Source organism: Gossypium hirsutum, chromosome A05 (genome assembly GCF_007990345.1).
Source record: "Gossypium hirsutum isolate 1008001.06 chromosome A05, Gossypium_hirsutum_v2.1, whole genome shotgun sequence".
Classification (NCBI taxonomy): Eukaryota; Viridiplantae; Streptophyta; class Magnoliopsida; order Malvales; family Malvaceae; genus Gossypium; species Gossypium hirsutum.
Genome location: NC_053428.1, coordinates 63,097,132 through 63,108,204, shown reverse-complemented (window position 1 = coordinate 63,108,204; position 11,073 = coordinate 63,097,132). Strand labels below are relative to the sequence as shown.

Sequence of the window (11,073 nt, the reverse complement as noted above, 5' to 3'; positions counted from 1 at the left end):
TTTGTTTTTCTTTTCTAAGCTCTTCGGCTTTACAAGCTCGCTCGACAAGTACTACGAACTCTCCTATTTCAAGAACGCCAATGAACATTTTTATATCTTCATTCAGCCCATCCTTGAAGCGTTTACACATAATAGCCTCTGACGAAACACATTCCCGAGCGTATTTGCTAAGTCTAACAAATTTTCGCTCGTAATTAGTAACCGACATGGAACCTTGCTTAAGCTCAAGAAATTCCTTCCGTTTTTGATCAACAAATCTCTGACTGATATACTTTTTCCGAAACTCAGTTTGGAAAAACTCCCAAGTTACTTGCTCTCGGGGCACACCAGAAGTCAGAGTACTCCACCAATAGTAGGCAGAATCACGTAGCAAGGAGATAGTACACTTTAGGCATTCATCGGGTGTACAAGATAGCTCATCGAGTACCCGGCTAGTGTTGTCCAACCAAAATTCAGCTTGTTCGGCATCGTCGCTATCCGTAGCTTTAAATTCAGTAGCCCCATGTTTTCGTATTCTGTCAACTGGGGGCTTATTTGACCTTATTTGGTCAGTTACCGGAGGTATTGTAGGTGCGGGGGTTGTATTAGTCGGGAATGGAGGTTGTGGAACAGCCGTATTAGTTCGAATGTATTGGTTGAACCAATCATTCATCACGCTATAGAAAGCTTGTCTAGCTTCATCATTCGGGTTACTAGCATTAGGTTGAGAGTCCGCCGGCGCTGTCCCTTGTGCGGGAGCAGGCGCTACACTCTCAAGATCATCAGCTACCTCTCGGTCAGGATCGGGATCCATTACTATAAATAAACACATTTACAATTGTCAGAAATGACCACACTATCAAGTAATCACATAAAATGGCATGTATAGCTAGACCCAACGCATTACGGTAGTCCTAGAATCGACTAAACCGTAGCTCTGATACCAATCAAATGTAACACCCCGAACCCGAGACCGACACCGGAGTCGAACACGAGGTGTTAACAGACTTTAAACCCCTTATAAAAATATTTCCCAGATACTGCCAATCTGCGTACTAGTCGCTTTAAAAATAATATCTTGAGTTTCACAACTCGAAAATCAGTTTCGTTATTTTTCCCTGAAACTAGACTCATGTGCCCATCTACATATTTTTTCTAGAATTTTTGGTCGGGCCAATTAGTACAGTTTATTAGTCCAAATCTTCCATGTTACAGGGATCGACTACACTGACCTTTGCGCATTACGACCTGCATATCTCCCAGAACAGAGCTTCAATACTGACGCCGTTTGTTTCTATAGAAACTAGACTCAGAGAGGAATCTATACATATATGGTATGACTCCTAATTATCTCTGGTTAATTTATAATGAATTTCCAAAGTCGGAACAGGAAATCCGGAAATCGTTCTGGCCCTGTCTCACGAGAACCTGAATATCTCTTAACATACTATCCATATGATCGTTTCCTTACTTTCCTATGAAAGTAGATTCATCAAGGTTTGTTTACATAATTTATTCACTATTTAATTCCCTTCCTACTATTTTAGTGATTTTCCAAATCTACATCACTGCTGCTGTCAGCATCAGCCTTTAAGGTAGACTTTACCTATTTCATGGCTTCCATGATTCAACTAACCCTTTATGCATAAATAGCACAATTTATGAAAGTGATTAACCATTCCCATGGCCAATCCTTATCAAGCATATCCACACCAAATGATTATAACATTATACTCAAACACATATAAGCCATTTTCGCATGGCTATCCAAAATTTTACAAGTCCAAAGGGTCCACGACCCACAACAAACGGGTAGTCCTATACATGCCATTTCGAAGTTCAACCAAAATTGTACCAAAAGGGGGGGGCTTTGATAGTGTGGGCGACTTTGACTTCAAGATCCCGTGTCCGATAGCTGGAGAACCAAATCTATAAAACAGAGGAGCAATGAACGGAGTAAGCAATTTATGCTTAGTAAGTTTTGAGCAAGGAATTCCAGCACAACAAAGTATAGCATTCATATAGCTAAACGGATAATTTTATATGCACAAATTTTCGATATCATACTTGCTTCACATTTCCAACCCTTATGTACATACACAAAAGATCAACTTAGCCAAAGGCGGGTAGCTCGTTTATCAACTGAGCGAATACTTATTTGTAAGGGCTCCACTAAATTCAAGCACATACGAAACATACCTCAATGTTGGGATGTTTCTAGAGCATTAACTGAAATTTTTACAGCAAGATCATTCATTTCCAAATCACGTACCTTCGGAATTTAACCGGATATAGCTCCTCGTTCAAATGCCTTCGGGACATAGCCCGGTTATAGTAACTCGCACAAATGCCTTCGGGACTTAACCCGGATTTAGTAACTCGCACAAATGCCTTCGGGCTTAGCCCGGAATTAGTATCTCGCACAAATGCCTTCGGATCTTAGTCCGGATATGGTCACTTAGCACAAAGCCTTCGGGACTTATCCCGGACATTATTCAAATAACCATGCACATTTAACAATAAATCATGGCCCATTCGTATTTCATTTTCGTTAGCAAAACTCAAACACAAGACACTTATCATTCTTGTAATTTCGGCTCAATAGCCACACACACAAAGAGCATGATTTTGATTTGCTTAAAACATGATCTAATCAAATCTTAATTTAAGCTCTCTTACTCAAGAACTTACCTCGGGTGTTGTCGAACGATTCCGATAGCTATTCGACCACTTTTTCCTTCCCTTTATCGGATTTATTTCCCCTTTGCTCTTGAGCTTAATTAAACAAATAAATTGATTTAATCATTTGAGCATAGAAAGAGGAACACAAGGCACTTAGCCCATATTTATACATTAGACATTAAAGTCACATATGTACGGAATCATGAATCAAACTCAACATTAGCCAATTTTCCCCCTTGGCCAAATATGCATGTCCATTTTGGGGCCGATTTCAACACTTAATACATTCTACAAGTATGGTCACTTGTATTGACTAAACACCCTTTTGTTTCAAGTTCAAAACTTGGCTAATACACACATATATACACTAGTAAAGCATCCTCTCCCTTTCCATCAATTTAACACATGCATTACTCATTAACCTACGAAAATTATATTCGGCCTTAGCACACAACTTGCTAGCCGATTCTTCCCCATCTAGCAACCAATGCACATGTGTGCTCACTCAAAAATGCTAAAAAGGAGATTCAAGAATCATCAATCCACCATCACATGCATCATTAACAAGCTTCATATTTAGCATGCAACGGCATTAACACAAAATCCACCTAGGCTGAATCTTAACTCATCTTCATGCCTCATCACCACAACATCAAACATCAACCAAGAATGATGCATCCACGGCCGAGTGTCATTTCCATCACATAGCAAGATTTAGACCATGGGCTAGGTAGAACTCAAGCTAACAACTAAAATATGCATGCATCTCATGGAACATCACCAAACATACCTTAGCCTAGTCACATGCATGGCCGAACCTCTTCAACCTTTCTTCTTCCTTCCTCCTTAAAATTTTTGGCCAAGGATGAACCAAAGGATGAGCATTTTTTTCTTTGTTTTTCTTTCTAGTTTCGGCAAAATGGGGGACAACCACACACCTTTTTTTTTTGTTTTCATCACATTTCCTTTCATTATTATGCCCATGCTCCTTATTTTATTTTTTTCCACCCATGATGCACCAACAAGACATGTGTATGACATGTCTTGCCCATCACACTTGGTCTACCATGCTTGTCATGGCCGGCCACTACTAGTAGGGGGAATTTGACATGCAAGTCCCCCCTTTTTCCACATGCTCTAATAGGTCCTTACGCATTGACCTATCACATTTTAAAATTTTCTCACATAAGTCCTATTAACTAAATTCACATGCAATCGACTAATTCGAAGCTTGAAATTTTCACACATTCATAATTACATATTCTAGACAATAAATATCACATTCAAACATTTCGGTGACTCGGTTTGGCGGTCCCGAAACCACTTCCCGACTAGGGTCAATCTTGGGCTGTCACATATTTTGTTTACTATTGTATTGGATTTAAAAAAAAAAGAGAAGAAATTCAGAAAAAAATTCAAAAAAAAATCAAAAAAAGGAAAAAAAAGAAGTGACAAAAAAAATCGAGTTAAAAAAAGAAGAAAGAAAAAAAAGTGAAAAGTCTTGCGAGTTTTTATCATTATCACTTATTACTCCGATCATCAAGTTTCCCTTCCTACCATTATTTACCATCCCAACGCCACATTTTAAACCAATTTTCTTCTTTGTTCAGCCTACCCTACACCCGACATTATCCCTTGTAACCCATTTTGAAACCGACCCTCAAGCAGCAAATTAAGTCTATCGAGACAAATCACGAAATTGAGAGAAGAGGTCGAGTGGTAAAAGGCAAGAGTGAAATACATCAAAAGAAAAAGCCAAAAATTGAGTCTAAACACGAGTGCGAGTGAAAATCATTATTTCTTTGTGAGAGATTGGTGAGGATTTTGAATTGGTGAGGTTCATTTACTATTTATTCTATCTTTCGATTTTCGAACATTTTCTTGAATCATGTCTCAAGAAGAATTCTATACCGATGAATTTCAATACTTGGTGAACGAGATGGGCCAAATATTGGATGAAAAACTAAGCCCATTAAAAAGACGTTTGGACCGAGTGGAGGAAAAAGCCCGACGGAAGCAAACTCCACCGAGTCGAGAAATAGAGTCAAGTTCATCACGACGATATTATTCGAGAAGAGACACATATCAAGACTCCTATTCAACAAGGCTTTCGAGACCGCGAGAAGAAAACTTCGAGTCAAAAATCACTCGAGATGAGCGAGAAAGGACGAGCTATTCCTCGTATGCTTCAAAGAAGTCCTTCCCAAAGGATTGTTCCCGAAGAAATGGACGAGAAGTTTATGAAAATATTTTCTCTTTCTTTGAGCCAAATGATTATCTCTTTGATTCTTTCGTGTCATCCGCACATTGTAATGAAAAAGAAAAAGAAATCAAAATAGTGAGAGAAAAAGAAAATGAAGAAAAGAAAATTGAAAAAGAAATTGAGATTGAGAAAAAATTGAAAAGAAAAAGATGTTGAAGAAGAAATGAGAGAAAATGAAGATAGTGAGCGAGAACAAGAAAAAGAGAACGAAATTTTAACTAACCTCCGTGATGTTTGTTTTTGTTCTGTTCCTTCTTTTTAGGTTCGACAAATCTCAGTGACGAATATCAACTTCAATATCTTCCTAACGAGCGACGTTTTTGCATGACCGAAAAAGGTAAGGATGAAGTTGAAATCGAACCACACGAGCTTGAAGGTAAGCGAGGTAAGGAATTTTTAAAAACCGAGTCATGGCCACCAAGTTTGAAAGTTGTTGAAAATGACTTTGTTTTAAAAAATTCTCTTATTTTCATTCAATTAATTGCTATTTTTTGAATGTGGTTGATGTTATTTGGTACGAACGACAAACTAAAGATTTGGTTTTGCATGATGTCGGGTTTTCACGAAAAGCGATTCAATTTTTCAAATATGATAATTTTGTGCATCCATTATTGTCATGTGACAAATCCATGAATTTGTGCAAGTTTGATTTGATGAATATAAAGAGATTTGAATGTTTGTATCTATGGACACGAAAACCCTTTTGGTTTGACATGTTTGATTTACTAAAACACTTTGGCGTAAGTAATCAAACTCGTGTGTTCAAACCTGGAATTTATCGTTTTAGGTTGATATGTGCGGAACTCAAGCATCCTAAATTTTATGCGATAAATTTATGTCTGTTTGATGTTTGGCCTCTGAAATTTAAAGACTCTGTTTATAATTTAAAATTGTTCTTTGATCATTTTATGTGGCTGTACATGAAATTCATTTTTCATTTTGAAAAGGTAAGATCAACTCATGTTTTTGAACCTGGTATCATTACATATGTTCAATATGTGAATAGTGTTTTAGCCTGTTCCTTTGAGTTCAACGTCTATGGAGACATTACCCTCTTTCAGCATTATGAACCCAACACTTCGAAAAGTGCAAGTTGCCTTTGTGTTTACCCTTCGTTTCAGGTTTTTCAAGGATTGTGTAATGAGCTTCGACTTCAATACCTTCTCAAGGAGAAAAGGTTCACTTTGATTGAAAAAGGTAAAATTGATTCTCAATTTTCCACTCCTAAAGGTGAATCAGGTATGAATTCTGATGTTATGCGACCATCTTTTCTTAAGTCGAATGTAACTAAAATTTTTGAAGACACCTTGATTGCTGAAAATCGCTTGAATCCTGTTGTGGTTAATTATTTGATTTTGCTTGATGATGATAAATCCATTTTGAGTAATGATAAGACGATTTTTCTCTTTGGAAAATGTGATGAATTCATTGTTGAGAACAAAACCAAACGACAATTGCGAGTGCCAAAAATGTGAAATCATGAATCATATGAAACTTTTCATTTGTGTGTTTGTGATGAAGATTTAAATTTCATGTCTCCTTACTTGCATTCCATTTACTTGAACAATGACTTGTGGAAGCAAATTGAAAAGTTCGAATGCTTGAAAACATATTTTTTTTCATCTCGACCATTTGATGAGTTATGGATATGGAAGGAGTTTTGTTCATGTGATTTTAAGAATGATGTTTTAAAACTGCCTTTTTACATGACTCATACTTGTCTTGATACGACTATGCATGATCCACATATTTGTTTTGATCGTTTCTTGATGATTAATGGTTGTCTATTTTCATTGATTCATTTGCCATCTTTAATGTCGAATATTGTAAGTTCTTTTGCAATGGCTTATGAACGACTAATTGTTCCATTCATTCAAGGAGAGTTGCATAAGACGGATTATTTTCTGGAGAATAAACAGCTCGACTTGAGGACAAGTCATTTTGAAGAAGGAGGGGATGATGTGACCACGCCCCAAGCCCCATCAAGTCCTCGTCTTGATTCCCTCGAGCTTCCAAAGGGACCAATGAACCGAGCTAGGTCCAAGCAATTTCATGAACTTGTTTCAGCTTTATTGCTCAAGTTTTGGAAGGAGAATCAGCTCGTTGAAGATGGGGAAGCTCGATCCAACTCCTTGAAGAAACCATGCACCTTAGTGCAAGCTAATTTCAGCTCAATTCCAGCTCCCTTAGCTCAGTTCAACTTTAATCAGCTCACTTGAGCTCAATTTCACCTATTTGAGCTCAATTTAGCTTCTTTCCAGCTCGTTAATTTTATTATTTGAATAATTTGAGTGATAGTTTTATTTTAATTATTTTTACTACAGCTCATAACCGAATTTTCTAGCTCAATTCAGCTCATCAAGAATTTCAACTATCATTGAGCTAGCCGAATTTATTATTAATAATATTTTATTTATGTCTTTATTTTAATTTGTTAAATATTTCTTGATATTATTTAATTTAAGCTGAATGTACCTTGAATCTAATTGGTTTATATCTTTTGTAGGTACATCCACATGTGGGAACACAATTAATGAGGATTCATGAACATTTCTGGTTCAATGTATGTTCGGGTACATGCATGACTACCTACAACGAATGGTTGCCTTAAAGATGATGCATGAATGATTTAATACAATGAATGGAAGAATGAATGAATATTCACTTACATGCATCGGTTGCTGTCCATTGATCTCCTAAGTACCTATTCGACCAAAAGGCATCTATTGGAGTGTCCATTCACACCTTGGCCGAACCTAGACATGTCCATTGCTCTCCCATACATTCACCAAGCCTTCAAGTTCATTTCCTTAGCCATGAAGCTGCCCATTGAAGTACCATTCAGCCGAATTTGGACATAGCCTTTAAAGATACATTTCTAGATTAGTTTAATTCAATTAAAGCCGAATTTACTTAGTCTATTTGGCTATCTAATGTAATCTATAAATAGTTCTTTTCTCTTTGTAAAAAGGTTAGACAATTCTGATTATTAAACTTGATTGTGAGGTTTCCTCCTATCCTATTTCGTACTAGTCTCGTTCTGACTTATCTAGCTCGCTAGTGGCGTCAACCCGACTCCTTGAACTTATCACCATCCTGGTGTGGCGTTCATCCACCTTTTTATACCTTTGGTTCCTACCTCTCTATAGGTAACGGGTCAAGGTCCATCTTCGACTTCCATTAAACCCACCTTAAGCAATATAAGTCTCGGGGCAATACTTTACATGGTATTGAATCGTTCTTCGCTTGAGTTCAATTTCCATTCCATTTTATCTATCTACTTAAACTTTATTTTCTTTGTTAAACCGAACCTATCCATTCTCCAAACCAAGCCATTTTTGAACCCTTTTAATTACTTCTGCTTAAAACAACTCCATAAAGTTATCTCCATTCGACATCAACCAATACTTCTCGTCGATGATCGGGCAACTTAAGTGAACTCGACTCCATCAACCGAGCCGGATCACATCACCATGGTTCTAGCACACGGCTGTGGTGACTTATCTCATCCTGTGTTAGGGAAAATCTTTGCCCTGTTTCTACACGGTCCTAAGCACGCCCGTGTGCTTGGCCGTGTTTGTATGGTAAACCTGTATTCAAGAGCTCTGTTAGTACGTTAGGTACTAAAATTTAAAGAAGTTAATACAGTTAGTGCTCAGGTTGGGTCCCGAGAAGCGCTCCATTGAATGGTCATAGTGGTTCAAAGAGTTTATACTCCTCATTCCTGCTGTGAATCTCATCAAAATAAGGTTTTAGGCGGGTATTGTTTACCTTAAAAGTGCTGAACTTGGGATGACTTACCTCGACTTTACCGAATGGGAAAATGCTAAGTACCGTAAGAGGGATTTCTTCATTCGGTTTGGTAGTGACAATGTGAGGATCTGCGACATCTGATAAAACTTTATCTCTAACCTTAAGTTAATTTGGAAAGGTATTAAGCTTGTTCCGGTGTAGTTTTGGTTTATCGTGTGTTCTTGGTTTATGTGTCCACCATTCATCTAGCTCTTCAATATGTAGCCTTCGTTCTTCATGAATAGGTCCTCTACTATTGCTTGAAAATGACTCATGTACTTCCTTCAAACTCATTTCCTGCAAAGTAAGTTGCACCATATTGTCAGTTTTAGTAAAATGGTTTAGACAATCACCTTCAATTTTTGATGTGTTGCCAGAATTGCGAGCTTGAAGGATGATTGTTTCGTCTCCCACACGAAGTGTGAGTTCACTTGTGCCAACATCTATAATCGCTCTAGCAGTTGCTAAAAAGGGCCTTCCTAAAATCAAAGGAGTGTTGCTATCCTCCTCTATGTTTAGAACAACGAAGTTAACGGGAAATATAAATTTATCGATTTTAACTTGCACATCTTCAATAATGTCCTAGGAAATCTTATAGTTTTATCTGCTAATTGAATGCTCATCCTAGTCTGTTTGGGTTTCCCAAGACCTAGTTGTTTAAACATTTTGTAAGGCATGACGTTAATACTAGCCCCTAAATCAACTAAGGCATTATTAACATCTAAACTACCAATTAAGTAAGGAATTGTAAAACTCCCTGGATCTTTCAATTTGTTGGGTAGCGTATTTTGTAGAATAGCTTAGCAAACTGCGTTTAGCTTCACATGCGAAGCCTTGTCCAACTTCCACTTATTTCCTAAAAGTTTCTTTAAAAATTTCATTGCGTTTGGCATCTGTGATAGAGCTTAAATAAACGGTAAGTTAATATGTAATTTATTTAAAAGTTTAAGAAATTTAGCAAATTGTTCATTTGAGCGGTCTTTCCTTGTTGCATTAGGGTATGGCACACGAGGTTTGTATTCTGTACTTACCGGTTCCTGCTCATTGTGGTCGACCTCACCTTTTCCTTTGCTTATCTCAGTTTCTTTCCTTGGTTCTGGTTCAGGTGTGACTAACCCTTCCTCATCTGGGCTAGTAATCACGTTGAGTTGCTCCCTTGGGTTAGATTCTGTGTTGCTTGGTAAGCTACCTTGCAGTCATTCAGAAATCAACTTGGCAAGCTGTCCAATATGAGTTTTAAGCCCTTGGATCAATGCTTGTTGATTCTTAAGTGTTGTCTCGGTATTTTGAAAATGAGTTTCTGACACCGATATAAACTTTGAGAGCATCTCTTCAAGGTTTGGCTTCTTTTCCTATTGGTAGGGTGGTTGTTGGTAGCCTGAAGGTGGTCCCTGATTTCCTTGGCCTCCCTATGAAAAATTTGGGTGGCTCTTCCAACCTGCATTTTAAGTATTGCTATAAGGATTGTTTTGAGATCGAGAATTGTTACTCATGTAATTTAACTGCTCGTTGTCCATGTTGTGGCCATAAGGTTGGTATTTTGAACTGCTTGATCCACCTCCACTTGCTTCGTACTGCATTACTGGGTGAACCTGTGAAGAACTAAGAAAACCATCAATTTTCTTATTCAAGAGTTCTACCTGATTAGAGAGCATGGTGACTGAATTGACGTTATAAACGCCGGCTATTTTTGTTGGCTTTGTCTTCATGACTTGCCACTGATAGTTTTTAGTGACATCTCCTCTATAAACTCATAAGCATCTTCAGGTGTTTATTATTGATGGGTCCGCTAGCAGTTGCATCAACCATTTGTCGAGTCGAAGGATTGAGGCCATTATGCAAAGTTTAAACCTGTAGGCAGAGTGGTAACCCATGGTGCGGGCATCTTCGCAAAAGGTCCTTATATCTCTCCCATGCATCGTAGAGTGTCTCTAAATCCATCTGTACAAAAGAAGAGATATCATTACATAATTTAGCCGTTTTAGCCGGTAGAAAGTATTTTAATAAAAACTTTTCAGTCATTTGTTCCCAAGTAGTGATTGACCCTCGTGGTAACGAGTTCAACCACTGTTTAGCTTTGTTCCTCAACGAAAAGGGAAACAACCGAAGACGTATGGCATCATCAGAAATGCCATTAATTTTAAATGTATCATAAAATTCTAAGAAATTTGCCAAGTGAACGTTGGGATCCTCGTCCTACAAACCATCAAACTGAACAAACTGTTGTATCATTTGAATTGTGTTTGGTTTCAGTTAAAAACTATTTGCTGCAATAACAGGTTTAACTATACTTGACTCAGTTCCTGTTAAAGTGGAGCAAGATTTTGATTTACTGGATTAGCAGCAATTGCAAGAGG

The 11,073-nt window shown here is 37.7% G+C and overlaps 1 non-coding gene across 1 annotated transcript; it reads left to right on the top strand.

Annotated features, from left to right (window-relative positions):
- The first annotated feature begins 10,583 nt into the window (after positions 1 to 10,583).
- Positions 10,584 to 10,690, top strand: LOC121230024 (small nucleolar RNA R71). Its single transcript, XR_005927976.1, has one exon. It is a non-coding gene; the product is annotated as a small nucleolar RNA R71 (small nucleolar RNA).
- The last annotated feature ends 383 nt before the right edge of the window (positions 10,691 to 11,073 follow it).